This window comes from Octodon degus, unplaced genomic scaffold (assembly GCF_000260255.1).
Source record: "Octodon degus isolate 3935 unplaced genomic scaffold, OctDeg1.0 scaffold00100, whole genome shotgun sequence".
NCBI classification, from domain to species: Eukaryota; Metazoa; Chordata; class Mammalia; order Rodentia; family Octodontidae; genus Octodon; species Octodon degus.
In genome coordinates, this window is record NW_004524676.1 from 7,155,066 (window position 1) to 7,177,003 (window position 21,938).

At 47.5% G+C, this 21,938-nt stretch overlaps 1 pseudogene; it reads left to right on the plus strand.

Moving 5' to 3' along the window:
- LOC101590755 overlaps window positions 1-21,938 on the plus strand; it is a 68,362-nt pseudogene that overhangs the window by 45,093 nt on the left and 1,331 nt on the right.

A 21,938-nucleotide genomic window follows, 5' to 3' on the forward strand; every position in this document is an offset into this window, starting at 1 on the left:
GTGATCCTCCTGTTTTCAGCCTCCCAAGCGCTGGGATTACAGGCACGCACCACCACACCCAGTCTCAATGGCTGGCTCAGCGCGCCCCGGGCTGGGGCCAGCATGGCATGCCAGGATTGAACCCCGGTCCTTGCGCCTGCCTGAGCAGGTGCTCTAACCTTCACACTATCTGGCCGGCCCTTCCATTTGCTCTCTTGTCCTTGATGGCTCCTGCACCATTAGTGAAGGACGTGCCTTAGGGCGTAAGTGGCAGCCCAAGCTGAGGAACATGAGGGAAGGAAGGGTGGAACTGCACCTTGGCCCTCGAGGTTTGCCCACCTCTGCGTGTTAGTCACGGTCCTTTCATCCTCCTTGTCAATATGTGGCTCAAAAATGGCCAATGCTGCTCGAAAAACATAAAAAGACATCTGCCAAGAAATTCTGGAAAAGGCTTCTTCCCTTCCAAGTAGGAGATGTAGGACACACCGAGCCCTTTTCTCCCTCTGGACTTTTCCCTGTGTGGCTAGATCTTGTCCCTGCCCCAGACTGCAGCCAGCTGTGTGGATGCTCAAGGGAAGCTGGAAGACATTTCCTAGGGCGCTGAGTCTGCTGAGTTACCCAAGCAAACAGCTTCAGAGCCCATCTGACGCCAGACTGCTGAGGAGAGAGGATAAGTCTCCTGAAGAAAGCCGTTTCAGTCAGGATTTCTACTGGTTGTATCCAGTATGGATCCGTGGTCTAACAGATGGTGCCGTCCAGGTGTGGAAGGAAGCAAGGACTCAGGCGGAAGCACGAGGGCTTAGAGAAGACACAAGAAGGTTCTAGAGAGCTACTACACAGTGAAATGATGGTTGATGGAAATTTATTTTCCAGAACTCTAAAGATAGGGCAGATTTCATTTTTCTGGAATGTCTCAGTTACTCTTCACAAAATACAAATGGGAGGGCTAGACTAGTTGACCTCTACTGAGAGGCCAAAATTCCTGTTTTAATAACACTCAGAACTGTGGACTTTGATCTTTTTAGTCTTTCTGTAGTAGATTTCTTGAAATAGTCTTTTTGAGATGCAAAGACAAGAAAACATGACAGAGATGATTGTATGCCTACTATTATGTAGACTAGAATCAGGGAAATGTTGAAACATTTTTTACCTGCTTAGATGCTGGAAGTTGACTTGGCAGTGCACTCTATAAATCTTCATATCAAACAACTTCAGCTCTAAGGTAACATCTATCCCCCTTCCTTCCTCATATCTTATTATAGATGGTTATGGCTGGGTTATATAAAGCATTTTCTTTAAAAAATTATATTAATAAAACTGCGGAGCCCTCACAGATTTTCTTATGTTTCAAGGTACAATCCATATCTTGGAGAACCTTGACAAAAAAACTAAATTAGTTTAATTAAAATGAGACAGTGCTGGGTTTGGAAACAGGGATGCACAGGACTTGTTCCTACATAAGGAACTAACCACACGACTTACAATTTTGAACCCTGCAGGAAGTGGCCTCTAGTGAATCGCAAGCAGAATGACCAAAGCGGCTGATGGCCAGGGAGTATTGGGGCAGCCAGGACGCTGACCCAGAAAATGTGGGTAACAGCCTGGTGAACACTAGCCCTGCCTTTTAGGAAGGGGCTGGTGGAGGTAGGGGATACAGAATCAGAGGGGAAGCTGTTAAAGCACAGGAAATAGAGAAAGGCAGGCTGGGAAAATCTTTGCGGTCTCATGTTTTTAATGTATACATATGGAGCTCCTCCTAAGACCTCAGCGCTGTTCATGGCCCTGGGAATGTTAAAAAGAAAAAGCACAGTGGGCCCCGTTCCAGGTGCAGTCGTTAACCGTTCCATGGTTAATGGTGTCATCAGAATAATCACAAGCAGTTGCACGCTAAACAAAGGTCTGAAATTGAGGTACACATAGTAAGCTGTAGGATGCTAGAATGGGCAATACCTAAGCTGTTCGAGGGAAGTCAGAGGAGTCTTTAGGTTAGATCATTCTAGAACTGCGACCTGTATATTGAGCGGTGTTCCAAGGTCCATGGGGGGTGGTAGTCGAGCAGAGTGGATGACGGAGCCCTAAGGAAGTACAATATACAAGAAGAGCTTCACTGAGGTTCACAGGACGTGTGGGAGACAGCAGAGGCAAGGGAGTTAATTTCCATGTGGTCAGAAGTATGAAGGCGCCATGCCTGCCCTCCGGATGCTGGAGGACACAGGTGCAATCCGGGCTCTCCTGTCTGCTCCGCTCCTCCTTCAAGCAGCTCCTTCCCTCTGTGTGAGCTGCTAGCTTCCCCCCGGTGCCAGCCAAGGGTGCCCTGCAGCAGGGTCACCCTCGAAGTCGCCTTTCCACAGAAGATCTCTGGGTTCCTCCCTGAAGACTTTATTCCTGCCCTGATATTTTGGATCTCTCTAACTGGCGCCGTCCGCCCAGCCTGTCAGAGAAGCAGAAGCCAGGTCTGCAGGTCTCCACCATGCAGGTCCGGGGGCTCGCCGGCACCGCCGTCCGCCCACCTAGCCCCTCGTAGTGTGCAGTGTGGTTGCCCTACAACACTCCTCTTCATTTTGTTTGCCAGAAAAACTGGAGGAAGACTTTCAAAATGGAGTTTCATGCCCTGCTATGTTCCTAAAATGTCCCCTTTCACGCAAGGTGTCACCAGACAGACCCCAGTGACCCTGAAGTCATAGCTGCCCTGCACACGGTCTGAAGCTCTTCTTATAGTGGCGAGGCAGTCATTCATATTGAGATTTGCTAAGGACTGTAATGGAGGGCTCTGCTTGCGTTGCCATTTCAGTAAACGCCGAAGATGGGCCTAAGAATCCAAAGCCACAGTGGCCTTCCCTAGCTTCTCTCCCTTCCTTCCTCATAATGCTGTTCCTGTTTACCACCTTTCAATTTCTATTCCTCAAGGATTTCACTGCCCATCATTATGAGAGCTTCTAACTGCCTTACCTACAATAAGGACATAATTTTGCAAAAGACAAACATGAAAATTAATTATCAAGCTCGAGGTACAAAGCAAAGCGTTCCGGGCTCTCAGGGTATCGGCGGTGGGTGGGTGGCGCAGCCCTGCTCAGTGCACAGCTGCCCACCCTGGCGTCAGCCCACCTCCAGCCCATCCCGAGCCCCAGGCACTGAAGGCTCCGGCGCGCGAGCCCTGGACAACTAATCTCCAGAGCAAATTCCTCCTCTGGAAGTCACATCAGCTCCACGGGCTGCAGTCCAGATGCAATGAGCTTATGCAGACACCTGGGCTCTAGTGGATACTTAGCAAGTGACAGTGACTTGGCTCTTTTATTATTGTTTCTTTTCTCTGCCTGGCCCAGGATGCTGAGCCAGCCTAATAAACCAGCGTTTCACCGCGGTGGGTCTTCGTGGAACATCTTATCCTGGAACATTTGGAGAAAGTAAAAACTTCCACTCTCAGTGACCAGATTGTGTGAGCCCTTCTCAAGGGACGAAGCCAGGCATGACTCAGAAACTAACCTGAAGGTGTGAGTAGTGACATCGCTGCTGGCCTGAGAACGGCTCGACCTGGGAAATGCAGACTGAGTGAGGGGCCATTGAACCGAGAGGCGCCATGCTGCCGCCAAGATAATAAAAATGCGTGGTGCGTTCGGGTTCTTCCCTCCATCTCCATCCTTCCAGAAGAGCAGGGACAGCCTGTGCTTCAGAGCACAGGCTCCACATGTCAGAAAAGGCAGAGCTCTTCAGGGCAAGGAACAGAATCAGAAGCTGCTAGGACTCGGCCCTGTGCCCGGAAGGCCTGCCCAGCTCTGATATGCAGTGGCCTGCTCACCTGGCATTCCAGGGCTTCGTTCAAAGTTAGCCGTTTCTATGCATCACCTTCTTTATAACAGGACGTAGTTCTTATATTTTTGCCTGTCACAAACCTCGCTGGGATTCCTGAAGAAGACCATAGAATTGTTCCACTTGTTGGTTCACTCATAATAAACACAAGACAGTTCTCATGGTTGCAGCTTTGTTCAGAGTTTACTACCCCACAGCTTTCCAGAAAGTGGGCTGCACTCTGCACCTTTCTGAGTGCCTGGGCCAGCTGGAGAGAAGGCAACAGCCCTGCGTGTCCTCTGGCACAGCCCAGGCTTTGGGTGTCAGGGAAAGTGGCTCCTGCAGCAACAGCTCTGGAGTCACCGACACACTTGGGCGCTCGTTTTTATTTATTAAGTTAACTTATGAAGCTGCTATACAGAGTTCTTTTTAAAATTGTTTTAATTTTAGTTTTTACAGAGTTCTGTTTGACAGTCTAGACTCCAAAGCATGAAAGGGCAGGTGCTCTAGATTTTCACCCTCCCAGACCCACACCCCAAAGGGTTGCTCTGGCACCTCTACAAGCAGAATGATTTTCCCCAGAACCCCAACTCTGAAGCACCCAGTTCGGAGTTGTAGCAGAGGAAGACACAGCAAGAGCAACAACAACCATAAGTGGCAGTGGTTTTAAATGTTTCAACTCCCTCCAGGAAAATCCAAAATATGACTCCATTTTTACCTAAAGTAGAAGGTAGCCTAAAAGTATAATAATGACAGGGTTAAAAAAAAAACAACCCATAAAAACAAGAATTAACATTTGTGAGGAGGCATGGTATTTCTCCGTTGTCATGACAACCCCGTCCTGCTTGGCTCACACACCTGCTCAGGCCTTGCACTAATTTAGGACTTGACGTGCAAGCCGACAAGAAGACTCGAAAGAGCTGCCTGTTCTATCAATTAACTATGGTAGAAATGTGCAGAAGACACTCGGTCACCAGGGAAATGCTCACCCAAATGGAGGTTTCCATAGAGACACACAGCCAAGCCAGCACTGCCCAAAATAGGGGCTCACTCACTGAGGAAGGTGAGGAAGGATATTTCTGCAATGGAGGTATGAGCTGGCCATCAGTGGAGTGAAATTCTCTCCCGGCTCGGCTGCTAAGTTTCCATTGGAGCCCTGATGGACTCAACATTAGTGTATTTTCCAACTAAGAGATGGTGCTAGAGTTAGTCACTAGAATGCAAAATGTAGAAAAGAAAGGAAATAGCAAGGGAATCATGGATGGAACTTTATTTTTCAGATGAGAAATCAAATGCACTGAGGGGGACCCTGTGGACCACAGCCCTAGCCCACGTCAGGGGCATCTGAGGTACTCCCGCACCCAAGCGGAGCCTCCACGGTCTCAGCCTCAGCTGCGTCTCCGTGATCACTTCCGAATGCTTGAATAAAAGCTGTGGGCAGCGTTAAGAAGGCTTTATACTCAGGGGCTGGGAGATGGCTCTGTGAGCTAAGTGCTTGCCCAGCAAGCATGAGTTCGATCCCTGGTGCCACCAAAAAGAAGAAGAAAGAAGAAGGAGAAGGAGGAGAAGAAGGAAGAGGAAGAGGAGGAGGAGGAGGGGAAGGAGGAGGAGAAGAGAAGAAGAAATTAATAAACGTGCATCATGAAGATTGGTAGGAACAGAAACACTTTGCTGTGCAGTTTGAATTATTAAAACATTTCTCCTTCTTCTTAATTCAGGCCCAAGGACACAAATCATTTGTAACTGACATGAAAAGAAGTTTCCATGGAAAAGATTTTATTTATGCTCTTTTTGTTCCTAACCTTACTCTGGTTAGCCAGGTACCTTGAGCTGACTAATTAGGAAGAAAAGCTAACAACAGCAGCCGGTCATCTCTTACTGTGAAGATTCTCTCCTTTATTTTCTTTTCTTAAAAATTCTTTTGAGAAGAGTTTTAGATATTTCAGTAAACAGAAAGACCTTCTGTACTGCACCTTAGTAAAAGATTTATCTTGGTTTCAGGCGTTGGTATCTCTTTCATTATTTGTATGCCAAAAACCTTAAATGTGAAGAGTTTTAAAGACAATGCCTCAGTCTAAAGATGCTCAGGTCAGGGCCGGCCAGATGCTTCGGCTTCACTTCTGTTAAGACTGGTGCTTAGGAGCGTGCGCCAGACAGAAAGGAAAGGACTGCGAAGTGCCAAAGGGGGAGAAGGGAAGGAAGCGAAGGAGAAAGGAGGCAAAAGCGCACCAGGCTCTTGTTAAAAGGAAAGGGGGCCTAGGCGAGCCTTTGCATTCTGTGGAGAGTATTTGAAACTTGGGAAGATTGTTCAGCATCCCTCATGTTTTGGGAGCGAATCCTCCAGCTGCTTCACTTTCAGGAAGGCAAAAACCTTTGTACTGTGGCCAGAAAGGCTGGTCTCTCCTCCGCCCCATCCGCTCACAGCTAAACCCACTCCTGCGTCCTGCCCTCCCGTGCCCCGCCCTCCCGCGCCCCGCCCTCCCGCGCCCTGCACTCTGCTTCAGGTGCTCACACCCAAGGTTTGCTCCTGTGCTGCTGAACTCACTCTCTGGGAAGATGAAGTTAAAACTCAGCAGCCTGGTTGTAGGGCCTGGCAGGCTCCATGGTATAAACAGCTTCTACCACGGCTGATTTCAGACCAGACTCCTCAGCACCCAGCAGCCTCCGTGCCTGAGTGTGGGGCTGCTGCCCCTCGTCCCCCTGTAGCAGGTACAGCTTCAGGCCAGTGCTCCAGGGAGAGGGAAGGCAGGTGCAGCGAGGGCGTCAGGCCGCAGCAGGAGCAGCACTAGGGTGGGAGGGGCAGGGGACAGGGCAGTGGGCGTCCCCGCCAAACCCTCCTGGCACTGGCTGAGTCTGCGTTGGCCTTTCCTGGACTTCCCTCAGCGCCTGCCTGGTTTCTGACTGGCTTTTTTCATTCCTGTCCATTCTGTCAGCACCTCAAAGGCTTCCCGATAATTCTTCTTCTGCCTGAGCAAGCCAGAGTTAACTTCTAATGATGGCAACAAAGAACCACAGTACTCTTTTAATTAAGTCCAATGATAAGTCTGTGATTAAAGTTCTGAGATTATTGTCTTTGGGATACAGAGGAAAAAGTGGAACTCGGAGAAGCTAAAGGACTCGGCCAAGGTCACACCCAGCCAGTAGGCAACTGGCTCAGGTGTGACTTCCCTTATTACAAGTGTCCTTGCACAGGCCGAGGTCTCCTGTCTTCTGCACATCCAGTACTGACAGCAACTCATAGGTTTTTGACTCTATTAAGTGGGTCGGCCCTAGGAACATTACTTGGAACATTAAAATGTAAGTAAAATACAGAACGTCTCAAAAAATTATTAGTCTCTAGAGCAAACAGAACAAAAGGAAATATTCATTTATAAAGAGAAGTTAATTTCCTTTTTGCCTGTCTCTAAAGCAATTTCCCTCCTTTATTAACTACAGTCCAGAATTTTCAGGTTTTAACTCGGAAAGATAATTCCCTGGAGTGGAGGGGCGACTGCACATGCAGTACCGAACCAGGCTCCCGAAGCTTACCCTTCACCTTTGGGTTCTCTTGCTTGTGTAATTCCAGCCACAAGCCCGTTGTCTTCTAAGTGTGTTTTGCTCTAGCTTTAATATTCTGCACAATGTACTATATGCCTTTAGCATACTGATTATAGCTGGAGTAAGAGTGTGAATAATGCATTTAAACAATATACGCAGTGCCACAGGCCAGGCAGCAGGTCCTGACGCTACTGCTTGCTCTCTGCATTGGCCAAAGGTCTCCATGGCAAACCACAGAATTTCCTCTGGTCACCTGAGACCAAAGAAACTTACTAAGGAATATTAGAAAGCTCTGGAAGACTAGGCAGCGATACCAAGGACAGCTCCCAGAACCAGCACAAGGACAGGCAAGCTGCTCCCCTCCACCCTACACTACTATCAGCCTCCAAACACCCCGTGCTGGCCACACCCGCCGGCAGCCCAGATGCCCCGGTGCTCTGCCGCTTCCCTCAGCCATCGTGATACATACATACATACGTCCCGCACGAAGGGCAGGAGTTTGTACTCGGTGCTGCCCCCGGGCCCCCGGCACCTCCTCCTTCTCTGTCTTCTCGGGTGTTGCATGCAGGTCGTAGAATTTCTTTTCCCAAAGAGCTATCTTGAAGTCCTAGTAGTTCCATTTGTAGATTTCCAAAGTCTAACAAAGATCAAGTTCTTCGGATCTGGGTTTGTCCGGAGAAGTACGAAAACACGGGGCTGTCTCTGTCACACAGAGCAGTAGAGATCTACCACTAACATTCCCCATTGCAGCTGCTAACCCTAACCCTAACTTACCCTCTAGGTTTCCTGGCGGCTTGTAGGACTGCCTGCTAACGTTTTAGAATTTTCTAAGTGCATTTTTAGACAGTTTGGAAAACATCCTAGCTGCCCACGTTCAATGTCTGCAGCGACCCGGCGTGCACGCCCACTCGAGGGCCGGAGTCCACCGCCATCCGCTCTTCTTCGCGGGCACAAGAGGGAGCCGCCGTTTCCAGGACTTTTGCGTCGGATGAGGTCGTGGCACCTCGTGCTAGCTGAGCGGCTGTTCAGCGACGCCCCAGTCCCAGCCTAGGCTGTCCCAGAGTACCTGTGCTGTCCCTTTCCCAGCTCAGGAGGTATCCGAGCCACAGCCGGAAGGGGGTCCGGAGGAGACAGGCCTGCACCCACCGGCACCCGCCGGGATTCTCACCTGGAGGAGGGTTCGCCATCTCAGCTTGGCACCGCCACTAACATTTAAAACAGAAACAGCTCCCGCCCTCCCTACCGCAGACCGACATTTGGAAGGCTTTCTTCACGACATCAAATGGGCGTGCGAGGCGTCAGCCTGGGCTGCAAGGGCTGTACCACCCCTTCCCTCTCGCGCTTGCCGCCCTCCGAGCTTCGCGCGGCTCTTGGCTGTCAGGGACAGCGCGGGGCGCTCGGTGTCGCGCAGGCGCTCGCTCGGCGGCCTTCCCGCTGCCCTGCAGGTGCGCTCCGTCGGTCACCCGGAGCCCTTAGAGGACACCGGAAGTGGAATATTGAAAGCCCGTCACAACTGTTAAGAAAATTGCTTGACGTTCTTACACTGCTGTTAAGGCAGCGCCGCCGTTGTTTGCCTGTCAGGGACAGCCATCCTTCTCCTGTAATGATATAATTCTTATCTAGCAATCTCGGCCAGTGAATAGCAAATTAGAGAAAAGCAGATGGGGAAATGTGCACTACGGCTCACAGCCCACTTGTGGAGGAGGACCGAGCCACTCCCTTCTGCAGTTGTGCTGACTTCAGGTTAGCGGCGCACTATTCAGTGAGCTGAAAGAAGTGGAGGACAGAGCAGGCTGCGGAGGCTCCAAGACCTCATGCACCGACGAGAAGTGAGCAATTCAGTTCATTTTCATAAAGAAGGAAGCTCTTCTGAGAAATAATTCCACTTCTGAAAGTGGAAGGAACAAGAACCATTAGCAGCAGCCTGCAGATTATACTTAATCTATCTGAATTTGAGATTATGTAGCAGAGATGGGTGAGCATGCAAACATATGGGCATTTTTCTGGAAATACATACGTGCACATTTACATATACATTTACACATACATATACATATATGTGCTATTGCTCATTCTTCATGGTAATGAGGTTCTATAAAGCCACTGTGAATACCAAATGAGTGAAAAACTGAACCGTTGCTTCTGAGGGAAATATGTACTAGGCGGAAGTATCGTGTGTGTGTGTGTGTGTGTGTGTGTACGTGCATGCATGTAGCTGACACTAATTGCTATCTTAATTCCCAAGAACAGCTCGTTCTGGTAGATTCTATCCGCTTCCCTCTAGGTAAGGGGAAGTGATACTCAGAAAGGTGCTATGACCAGCCTGAGGTCGCCCCGCCAGTGGGTGCTGCAGCCCAGCTTCAAACCCAGTCCGGTTGGCCTCGGAGCACAGCTTTGGGCCCCTCTGCCACTGCAGAGCCTCCACTCTCAGTCATCTCTTTGTGAGAGCTGGAGAGGGCGGAGCAGTTGCCCTGTTGACCTCAGCTAAGAATGAGGACATCCGGAGACTCGAGGGGTTTACAATCGCACATGAAAACCCTGGGTGTCCACTCCGCTTTTTGGCGCTGTAACAGAAAGCCACAGACTAGGTGCTTTAGAGGCGATCAAAGCGCACTTGGCTCCCAGCTCTGCACGCTGAGTCCAAGACTCCAGGCTGCAGCTAGTGAAAGCCTTCTTGCACCATCCAAGTACTGGGGAAGGCATTACATGGTGAGGGAGAGGGGCAGGCAGAGAGGTAGGCCAAGAGGAGGAGGAAGGAATGGAGATAGAATCCGAATGGCCCCGCGTGAGGACCCCACCCCGGCTCCCAGGGAGTGAAGCCCTCGCGTGATCGCACTGTCAGTGCATTCATGAAGCGAGATGCCCTTGATGGAGTCACCATTTAAAGGCCCGACCCCACCTCTCAACATTGTTACATCGGGCATTGAGTTTCCAACACTTAAACTTTGAGGAGAGACACATTCCAAACATACCCTGGGAAAGGACAGAGAATGTTGATTGGGGGTTACAAACATTTTAGTGAGTATGCAGATTCACCAATACAGAAGCTGGCGGATGAGGACTGGCTGTACGGACACATATTTCACACTTTTTAACTGTATTCAAAATTATCAGCTTTATTCATACAAGGGTGTATTCAGGATTTTATAAGTAGAAGTCTCATTCTCTGGAGGGGTAAGAGGATTCATGGTATAGCCCATGATTCAGCTGGCACGGGCAACGCTGAGCAGGTAAGGAATCGCGTCTGGAAAGGCCTGCCCCGTGGCCCCTGCAAAGGCTTTGAGGCATCAGTAACTATTTCCTTCATGATTAGAGCAAGTGATTAGCCAGGGGTTGTGGCACACGCCTGACCTCAGGAGGCTGAAGCAGGAGGATCACCATGCTTTCAAGGTCAGCCTGAGCTCATAGTGAGACCCTATCTCAAAAACAAAAAAAAAACATAGAGAAAGTGATGAGTGGTTTGGTTATTTATTTCTTAGAAAATTTGACTGGCTACCTAATGAATTGTTGTACCTGTTTTATCATTAATACATCTCATTGATTTGTCCTTGTGCAACTATTTTTACTTTATTATAGTCACCACTGAAAGAGCAGATCCACCAGTGACTGGCCACCAGTGTGAATCCAGCTGGCCACTGGTAGAAGTGACCCTGTCAGTGAAGGGTGGTCAGGGGACAACTGGCCCCTCCCCTCTGCAGGAGACCTCTGTCCCGGCTGCCGATAGAGCTCCTGAAATAAGAACCACTACTGGATTAGCAAGACACTCACAGGACACTGGGAGGTTTCCCCCACTTGGTTCTCCTGTCCAGCTGTTACTTATGGCAAGCAACACTTAGGCAGTCTTAGCGTCCAGGAAGCCATCATGCCAACTGCCCACCAGAGGCCCCACCTTGGACGGGGCGTCTACACCGGGCCCTACCTGCTGCCGCAGCAGCCTTCCTCCGCAGCTGTCTGTTCGTGAGCGACGGCGCATTCACAGTTTCTCCGGGAATAAGACTCTGCCTTTCAGAGCTGAAGCCCAGCACCTGGCCTCTGGCTGCCACCTTGGGAGGATCCTACCCCTGCTCCTCGCATATGCTGTGTCTCTCCGCCATCCATTTTAGTTCTCTCATGCCTGTATCTAGTGCCCTGTGACCCAGTGTCACCTGAGTCACCCAGGGCTGCCATGTCTTGGGAAATCTAAATTAAACAGGCCCAACCCTAATTCCAGGCCTGGGCTAAAGCTTCCCTGATTCCCTGCCAGTGGCGAAGTGGTGGGGGCTGAGGGTGTCATGGTGTCTGCCTCTTGGCTCCCATTCACACTTGTGTAATGTCTTCCCCAAGTCACCTCTGTCGGACCCAGAACTGAGCTTCTGCCACAGTTTCCTAAACAAGTCAGAAAACTCCTAGGTGCTCAAAGAATGTCTCAGGGCAGCTGGCATTTGTCAGGACCTTGGGCGACACTGGAAGGGATCCCGTGACTCATAGAGCAAACTCCTTAAAATATAGAACAGCAACTTCTGTGTTGTGTTGTGCAGTCAGCCGCAGACTGAGGAGTTCAGTCCCAAGGTCAGAAGCTCACTGCAGTGCTCCGTGCAGGTCTGTATTCTCAGCTGATGGGTCTGCTACAGAAGGCTGAAGAGTCTGCGATGGACCCTGAAGAGTCTGCGATGGAAGGTGAGGATCCAAGCCGCAGGCCATGGCAAGCCGGACGATGAAGTCCAAGCCGAACGTGACATCGACTACTTCCTCAGCCCCTTTATATGGTCTCTTTGTGCTGAGTGACTCTGGGACAGAGCCAGTTGTGCCCCAGGGTGGGACCCCCACTGGCCGGGAGTGTGCCGCAGTCACACTTGTATGACTGACACAATGTATCTACCACTACATTCCTACAACAGCAAGCTCGGTTTGATCTGGTGTCTGCCTTGTCTCACTCACCAACACTGTGATCTCAAGGTGTGCCCTTGACTGGCGCCCCCCGCTCTGCAGAGCAGTGCTCCAGCTGCTAAGTGCCCACCTGTGGATGGCGTCCACGCTGCTCCCAAGGCCAAGGCCCAGTGAGCTGTGCTGCCACCAACAGGATGTGCTGGTGTCACCACAACAGGACGCCTTCAGTCCTCTCAGGGAAGATGCCTAGAAGGGGAGCAGCCGAGTCCAGGGAGTTTCTACTGGGTAGAGAATTTGTATCTGTGGCCCGCTGCCTGCAGGCATGGTGGCCACAAAGCTCGAGATGCTCTGGGAAACCACCATCTCCTAGGATCAAGGCGGCCAGCTGTGGCCCGGAGCTCCCAGGGAGAGTGCTCCGGTCCTGGAGAACCGCACCGATCCACTGAGGTTCATCCGGACCAGGCCCGTCCGCTATGTCACCCCCCAGTGACGGGAGAAGTTCCAACTCTGCCGGAAACGCACAATGTAGGCGGGACACGTAGGAGACATTTTTATTGGACTAGAAAGGAAAGGGGTTTTTTTAGAATTCTTCTCAAAGAACTACAGTTGGGGTGAGTAGGACCTGCGGAACTCCGTGAGAAAATCCCCTGGGAGCTGGCCTGGTGTGCGGTGGAGCGTGCGGGCACCTGGCCTTGGTCAGCGTGGCCACAACTCAGAGGTCTCTGCATCGCTGAGCAGGACCCGCGTGTTTCGAAGCTGAGGACTCTAAAATCTACGTGCATCTCCATTTTAGTTACAATTTGAAATTCTGCGCTTTGCTGCTTGTTAATTAAGGCACAAGAAGAGCAGGTCACAGTGACACACATGCACCCATGTTTATAGCAGCACAATTTGTCATAGTGAAGTCCTGGAAATAACCCAAATGCCCACCAACCCAGGAATGGATAAAAAAGTTACAGCATTTCTATACAATGGAATATTACTCAGCTATAAAGAAGGATAAACTTAAGGCTTTTATAGGTAAATGAAGGATAAACTTGAATCTTTTGTAGGTAAATGAATGCAACTAGAGACCATAATTATAAGTCAAATAAATCAGACTCTCATGCATAAGCATCTTATTGTCTCCCTACTGTAAGAAAACTAAAGAGTAAATAAATAAGATCCAAAAGATACAATAGACATTGTGAACAGCAAAGAAACTGCTCAAAAGGAAAAAAAAAACTGGAATAGAGGAAAGGAGAAAAGAAGGAAGAGAAAAAGAAGAAAAATATATATACACACACAGGATAGCCAAGATAATTGTACTACTAATTTCTATTAATTCACTGGAAGGAACAGTTAGTGCTTACAACGCGCGGTCAGTCTTGCGTGCCTGTATCTGGTAATCTGGCAGCTACTTTGAAGATCGCAATATGCAATGTAACAGCCGCTGTGAATTTCCTATCATCATGTTTTGAAATTCTGTATTGTTTTTATTGGCTTTTTTATTATCTTTGAAATAAAAAATGAAGAGCCAGCCAGACAGCTCGGCGAATTAAAGTGCCTGCTTAGGCAGACGCAGGGATCGGGGTTTGATCCCCAGCGCGCTGTGCCGGCCCGTCTCCCAGGGCACGCTGAGAGGGTGAGTGAGCCTGGGCGTCATGGCCAGTCGTGGTCTGATCTGTGTAGTGAGACCCTATAAACCCTGTACTAAGTACATTAAGAAAAAGAAATAAAGAAAAAATGAAAAATAAATGTGTACTCATGTATCACTTAAAACCATATGACATGCTCTGAGAAATATGTCATTAGTGATTTTGTTATTCATGTAAACAACAAATAGCATATTTATATAAACTAAGATGGCTACAACTTCACTAAGCAGTTTAATCCTAGGAACCACCACCATACACATGGCCAGTGACTGCTGAAACATCACTGTACTGTACAGCTCAACTGTAACCACTTGGGAGGTCACCACTCTGAAGGTGACGAGTTTGGGCGGGTCGCGGCCCCTGCTGGCCTCGCCTGGGCTCACTGTGCCAGGTGGCCAGCCAGGAGATGGGATGGGTTGGCCAGTGCTGCATACCCTTCCTGACGTCTGGAGGAGGCTGGCATCCAGAGCGCCCCAGCGCCTTGCTGGGCTGTGCGCGATGCCAGCCAGGACTCAGCCGTGGAGAGGCCGACCCCAGCTCTTGATGGGAGCCACGGAGCATTAGTGCTGGAATGTTTGTCCCTCGGTATTGAATTATAACCTTCTTCGGGGAAAACTAAAACCATCCCTTGCAGGGAATATGACATTTACAGAATGGTGGAGACTGACGTCCTTGTCTCTGGCGTCTGACTGCAGCGTGGACACCAACGTGGGGCAGGAGTCAGGAGTGTAATGCTGGCCTGCTTTTCCGTGTTGCATTCAGTGTGCTCAAGTGCTACATGTCACTAAGCATCGGGGTGAGGACTGTCGTCGGCTCACCGAGTCATTCTCTCTTTGTTCAAGGTCATTGTGACCATTGATTCCAGAGACAAAATAAGCAGATGCAGAAGGTCACTGCAGGACAAGTTGGGGCAAGCATTTTGGAAATAACCCAGCTCAATTACTCTCCAAGACCATAAATCTGAAATTGAGGTAATGGCATGTTTATTATGTTACATTTGTCAAAGCAAAAGAGAGGGTTTTTATTTTGAAAAATATTTGAACACAATTTTTGTTTTGCAAATGTGTAGTACACAGAAAGATAATCACAACCAAGCAACACTTTCTAAGCACTGTGATTAGTCCTCATTTAAATAAATTATCTTGGTTAATACAAAAAAAAAAAAAAGAAGAAGAAGAAAAAGAAAGAAAAGAAAACAGAAATAACCCAGCTCAGAGCTCTTGGAGTTCTTCAGAACCAGAGGTCTCTGTGGAGTCTGTAGCAGAGTGAGAACACTCCTTGGAAAAGACCAGGCTTGCACCTGAAGTCACAGCAGGACTCGCAGGCAAGCCACGGTGCGCTCCCGGGGTGAGAATCAAGTTCACGGTGCCACATGGGCCCTGCGTGTTTGCGAGCGGAGAGGCCCGCCCAGCACACCAGCAGAAGCGACACACAGCACGTGCACTTGTGACTTGCAGTAGCCAGCTGCCCTCCGTGCCTAGACTAGGCCAACACTGGAATCAAGGGCTTGAGGGCTCTAAGCTCCATCTGGTTCTTCCTTTTCTCACTGACATTCCTTGGTGACATCCCTTCGTGCCCAGCCTAGATTTGTCTCTACCTTGTCAAAGTGCCTTTTGTGAGATGCTTCAAACCACACTGCTAGTTTTCTCTCTTACTGCATGCTTATTTGCCTGTTTAAATTCCTTGGAAGCTGTAGCCATTAAAAATTGACAAGGAGAGAGCTGGGGATTTTGCTCAGCAGTAGAACTCTTGCCTAGCAAGCTGGAAGCCCTGGGTTTGGTCCTCAGCAACAAAACCAAAAAATAAATAAATAAATAAATAAATAAATAAAAATTAACAATGGGATCTCCCTTTATCCAATTAAAAAACTTGAGGTCCTTCTGATTTTCAGAGCTAATGTGCTGTGCTTTGAGTAATAGTAATAATAACTGTTGTAGTTATAGTGACAGTCAGTTCTAACCACTTGGAAACAGAATTTGGAGTGAAATCATAAATGTCCTTTGGGAAAAGTAATCAAGGAAATTCTGTCATCTAGCTTTTGTTTTATATTTTAAGAGTTTTACTTAAAGGTGTTTTTCTTTTGTTTTTGCTTCTTGGGTTCTCACAAGCACAGTGCATGAATGATCAACGTTGCTTCCCGCTGGACAGCCAGTGCCGTCTCCGAGCCGTTCTCACAGCCTGGCTCCTGTGTGTCCACGCCAGCTCCACCTTTATTGTCCTTCTTTTAACGAAGAAGCAGAAGTACATCTTGCATTGCCCTAAGCATACACCCCGGAACGAAAGCTGGGTCCACGAGCTTACCCTAGCGTTTAGGCAGCGAGTGGCAGACTCGTCTCCTACAACAAACCACCCCAACCAAGAGCTTTCACCAGCAAATGTTTTCCAAGTCAAGTAGTAAAGTGAAAGGAATGTTTTTAATGCTCAAAGGCCTAAGGTATTTTTTGAGAAGCAATGTCCAACTTTAAGAAATAGTAAAATCATCTCTGTCCTCAAGAACTAAGCAAAGCTTCCCAGAACAGTCTCACGATCTCTCCCTGACGGGGGCGGGCGTGCACCAGTGAGTCTGCCAGCCAGCCTAGCACCAGCGCTCAGCCTCTCATAACTCTGTGTAGAAGATGCCTGACACAGCTGGATGAGGGGTACAATAGGAGGTCTGATTAGTGGGACTGATGGCTGTGCCTGCCCACGGTGGACAGAGGGAAGGGTGGCAGAGAGCCCAGGGCAAGCCATCGCCTCCTTCAGGCTGTGTGGGGCACTGAGCTTGCGCCACCCACGTGCCAGACAGACTCCCCTCAATCCTCAGCTCCTTCAGCGATCTCGCTTCCAGAGCCCCGGAGAGCCCTGCCTGCATTCCAATGGCCTGAGAATCTTGGGGGGGGGAACAGAAAGTAAAAATGAACAAACAAAAAGACAGTCTCTTGATTCATCCAAAGTTTGAGCTTAGCCATAGTAATTTTTGGTATAAAACTTATTAAAATAATATTATTCATTTTTAATGACTTCTAAAAATTCTTGATGATGCTTCATATTTAAATTTATATTTGGCTACTGTTACTAATCAAATAAATGAGGACAAATCAAAGACTATTTCCTGAAAGTTTACATGATCACTTTTTTCTCTCTAATTATGAAATTGCTTGGTCCAAGGGATACTGTATGCATACAATCCAGTTACTCTTTTTTTAATATAAAAACCCCAGCCACTCTGGTACAATTATTCTGGACTTCCCAGGAAATTGAATTCATTGTTTCTAAAATGCCAGTGAGTTTTATAACCTGATTCTTTGGAAAAGTTCAGCTACATTTATTACCACAGATTTTGGACCCAACCTAGGAAGCTTAGAAAGGCCGTCAGTGCGGAGCTCCGCTGGCCAGGAAGCTAACAGGGAGGCTGTATCCAGACTGCATTACGGTTAACGGAAGGCAGAAATACCTACGCCAAAGGCGTCGCCCACGGCAGCATATTGTCTTGTAACCAGTTCTAAAACAACGTCTTTGCTTTCTCAGTGCCGTTCTGTTCAATCACTCTTTTCTCTAAGTTTAACTTGACCAACATTTTACCATGTTTGCTATAAATCCTTGATGTTAAGGGTGAAGAAGGGCTCCTGGACATGAGAAGCACTTAAGGAAAATATGGAACAAATACTCAGATGTCATATTCATTTTTCTCTGATATGGAGGAGACGTGGCGATATAGTTGTCTGTCTTCTTCATTGTTTTGGTGGAGAGAAAGAGCCCAAGGAAACAGCAAATGACAAAAAAAGCCTTAATTTTTTATAGTAAGCTATGACTATAGTATTCACGACTATTCAAGACTATATATATATATATATATCTTTGGCCATGCAATTATCAGTTACAATGAAATATTCTGTGCTAAAAAATGGTTGTGTGTGTGTGTGTGTGTGTGTGTGCACGCACACATGTCGGTTCGGTGTGGTGTGGTGTGGTTCTTCCATGAAGGAGCCAAGCCATGGCCAATACGCAAACTGAAATGATGGCACAAGAGAATTGCCTTTCAAGATCGCGACGGAGGGCTTCTTACAATGGTGTTAGAAGAATGCACCAAGCTCAGAAAAGGAAAGACAAGGGGAGTTTACTCAGGTGGAGGGTACTTACTGTCAAGGGGGAAAGGGCCTGTTTCCAAGAGGGCATCTGCAGCGGCAGGGTCAGAGACTGAGGCCCTCACAAGGAATCGAAAACATGAGAAAGGGTATGAGTTAGCAAATGTAGATATCTTAGAAATGCTTTCTCCAGGATTGATCCTTATTAATCATCTGGGAATACCTCACTTTGCTAAAATTACAAATTTTTTAAATGTGTTTAGTACATGATCTCACTATGCAGCTCCGACTCCTAGTGATCCTCCTGTTTTCAGCCTCCACAGTGCTGGGATTACAGGCACAAGCCACCACGCCTGAACTAGGTCATCAGTTCAGTGCACCCGAGGGCAGGGCCGGTGCAGCGTGCGATACCAGGGATCGAACTCTGGTCCCTGCACTTGCCTAAGGGGGCACTTAGTCCTCTGAGATATCTCTATGGCCCTTAAAATGGTGAGGAACTTTCCTTTGAGGAGAAAGCTACAGAGCACCAGGTTCCAGAATGGTGGTGGCATAGAGAATTTGTTCTTCACAATCAGGTCCAGAGTGCTCGGTGATCTAGGCACTTGACGCTCTGCAGCCAAGAAAGAAGAAAGCCTGGTACTGCTCCAGCTGGCAGCAGACGTTGGCATCATCCACATGGTGTTGGTTTTAGGTACATGCAGAATGCAGGAGTTCTGAGATTAAGAAGGCTTCTGCCTAGATTTCAGAAGGCCTGGGAGGCCAGGCAGTGTGCCCCTGAGAGGGCAATGTGTGAAGCAGAGAGTAAGAAGTCTAATGTGTAGTGGAAAACCCAGAAATTTGGAAAATCTGGGAATATGGATTGTCTGAGGAAAGCTGCAAGGAGGGAGCAAAGACAGCCTAAGAGAGAAGCCACAGGAGTGTCACAGAGGTGGATCCATATGGAGCTCACAATTTGCCACAGATTGCTTTGGATGTTCCACATGGAACTATAGGACTTAATGTTTGCCCTTCTGGATTTTGGACTTGCTTTGGTCCCAGTGCTTTGTGTCTTGCTGTTTGCACCTTTTGGAATGGTAATATTTTCTTGTGCCATTGAATGTTGGAAGTGTTTAACTTTTCATTTGTACAGAGGCTCACAGCTAAGAGTCTGCCTCAGATGTTGGAGGAGACTTGAGACTTGGACTTTTCAGCAGTGCTGAAACTGTATGACTTTGTCAACTCTTAGAGATGGACTAGAACGCCTTTTGCATAAAGCGATGTGCATGAGTCTTTGGGGGGCCAGGAGCGGAATGTTATGGCTTGTGTCTAGTTGTCCCCACAAAGCCTCATGCAGTCATGGGGTGGCTTCTCCAGTTTGTCATTAATTCTTGATCCAATACTGGGATTATGGGTGTGAGTGCTACAGTTTCCCTGGAGTAGATAATCTGCATACAAATGTATGAAGGGGAGAGAGGTCTGTGTTGTATATTATGGGTCCGTGCTGAAAGAAACAACGAGAAGACCTGATGAATGTAGCTTGTAGCTTCAGAGGTCTCACTGAGATTAGTCTCTCTCCAAGTGAGCCCAGAGCCTCAGAAGCATCTCACATTTATGGAGAGCTAAAGGCAGGCTAAGAAATGTGCATAATTACTTAAGTGAATACAAACTACTAACTCTATGGACTTCACCATTTGCCTAACTCTAGGTCCACACAAATGCTAGCTGATAACATCCCAAGCAAGGGATCAAAGGACAGGGCGCCAGAGAAGCTGTTATCTGCAGCCTTGAAGCCCAGCTTTCCAGGATTTACAAGTGACAGACAGCAGCTCTCCCCGGCTCTGTCTATTGTTCCCTGCTCCCGGGGACATCAGGCTTTTGTCTCAAATCTACATTTCTATAGGTCTGATAGAAGCTGCAGCTGCTGCCCCTCCCTTTGCAGTCTTTGCTGTTTTCTGCCTCCATGAGCTGCTGCCCTCTGCCACGTGCCACTCTGCCTTGGAGCCAGCCAAGTATGGACTGAAACTTCGACTAACTGTGAGCTAAATAAACCTTCCCTTCCTTAATTTTGGGTGTCTGTTATTTTGTCCCAGCATTGAGAGAAGAATAAGACAGGCGCTCTTTATTCCTTTTATTGATCCAGATTTCCACCCAACACCATTTTTCTTCTGCAAAAAGGATATTCTTTAACATTTCATGTAGTACAGGCTTACTGGAGACAAGTGGTCTCAGCTTTTCTGACTCTCTTTTATTTATTTATTTTAAAGGGGGAGATAAAACAAATAACAAGAATAAAGATAAAAACAGAACAACATAAAACAATAAAAATGGTACAGAATTTCAGAAGAATAGAAAATTGACAATGGCTGTTATATTACATATTGTTATCATTAAATTTGTTACTCGGATTACCAGATATAGACATGCAAGATTGATCAATTAAACGTTAACTCTTTCTTTCAAGAAACCTTAAATTTTCCTTGTCATTTTTATTTTTTTAATTTATTTTAAAGAGGGTGTAAAAATAATAGATAAGACAGTAGAAACAATACAAATTAAAAAAAACAAAACAGGATCAAAAGTATTCAGCAGTGGTTGCTATACTACACACTGCCCTCTTCCATGTAGCTGCTCTAGGGCCAGCCTACTAGCCCAGCAGACGAAAGCGCCTGCTTAGGCAGAGCGCAGTGGCTGGGGTTCGATCCCCAGCATGCCGTGCCAGCCCCGCACCCAGGGCGTGCTGAGATGGTGACTGAGCCTGGGCATGGTGGTGCGCGCCTGTAATCCCAGCTCTTGGGAGGCTGCAAACAGGAGGCTCACTACAAGTCTGATCTGTACAGTGAAGCCCTGTAGCGCCTGTAGGCCCTGTACTAAATACGGAAAGACATACAAACAAAAAAACCAAAACTTTTAAGGGCTAAGGAGATAACTCAGTGGCATAAGCCCCTGCCTGGCAAGAGCAAAATTATGAGTTCAATCCCTGGAGGCGCAAACAAACAAAAATCAATGTAGTTGCTCTGATTACAGATGTTAGCATAAAAAATTGGTCAAAGTAAAAATTTTAAACATTAACTCCTCCCCCCCATAAATATAGAAATTAGTAGTACAATCGTCTTAGCTATCCTATGTATATGTTTATATGATTTTCCCTTCCTTTTTAGCCTATATTTTTCTCCTTTCCTTTATCTTATTTTTTTTTTATTTTAAAGACAATAGAAACATAATAGGACATTAGAAAAGATTCAGGACTTTTCCTAAATAAGATGACAGGCATGCACCAGTGACTGCTATATTGCACATTGCTGTCTTCAATGTAGCTGCTCAGGTTATAGATATAAAATTAGTCAAATTAATACTTTAAGCATTAAATGCTGCCTTCAGAAAGGGAACAGGAGGAAAAAAAATCTCCTTTTTTTAAAGTTACTTTCATTGAAAATAAAATTGTATATCAACAGGTTTTTTTTCTTCTGGTAGTACATCAAAGACCCTGCTCCACAGCCCCTGGCAGAAGTCTCTCATGCAGAAGTCCTTACTGTCTCGTCCTTGTCCTTTGTATTTAAAGTATTGTATTGTGTCTTTTCTCCCTGATAGCTTATAGGATTTTTTTATTGTTTGTAAGAAAAATGACCATAATATATCTTGTAGTTTTCTTATGCATGGGATTCGTTGTGCTTCTTGGAGTTGTAAGTTACTGTTTCATTGGCATTTGGGGATGCTGGTCCCACTTCCTTGCACACTCCTCTCATCTTCCAGGCCTTCAGTCACACATGTGCTACTCACTTGGACTTTCCTCACAGCTCAGTCCTGCTCTGCTAATTTTTTGTTCTCCAGTTTTTTTCCATCTTAATTACTTTTCTTGCCACTGAGACAAAATACCCAACATCCAAAGTTAAAGGAGGAAAGGTTGCTTTTAGTTCATAGTTTATAGAATCTTCAGTGCATAGTTGGCTGGCTCTTAGGCGAAGTGGTGTGGTAGAGAGACATCAGAGCAGAGAAAAAACTCATGGCATGGCAGGCAGGAGGCAGCAAGCAGCAAGCAGCAGCAGCAAGCCTGCCTTCCTTCATCAGAGAGGAGAAAGAACTCATGGCATGG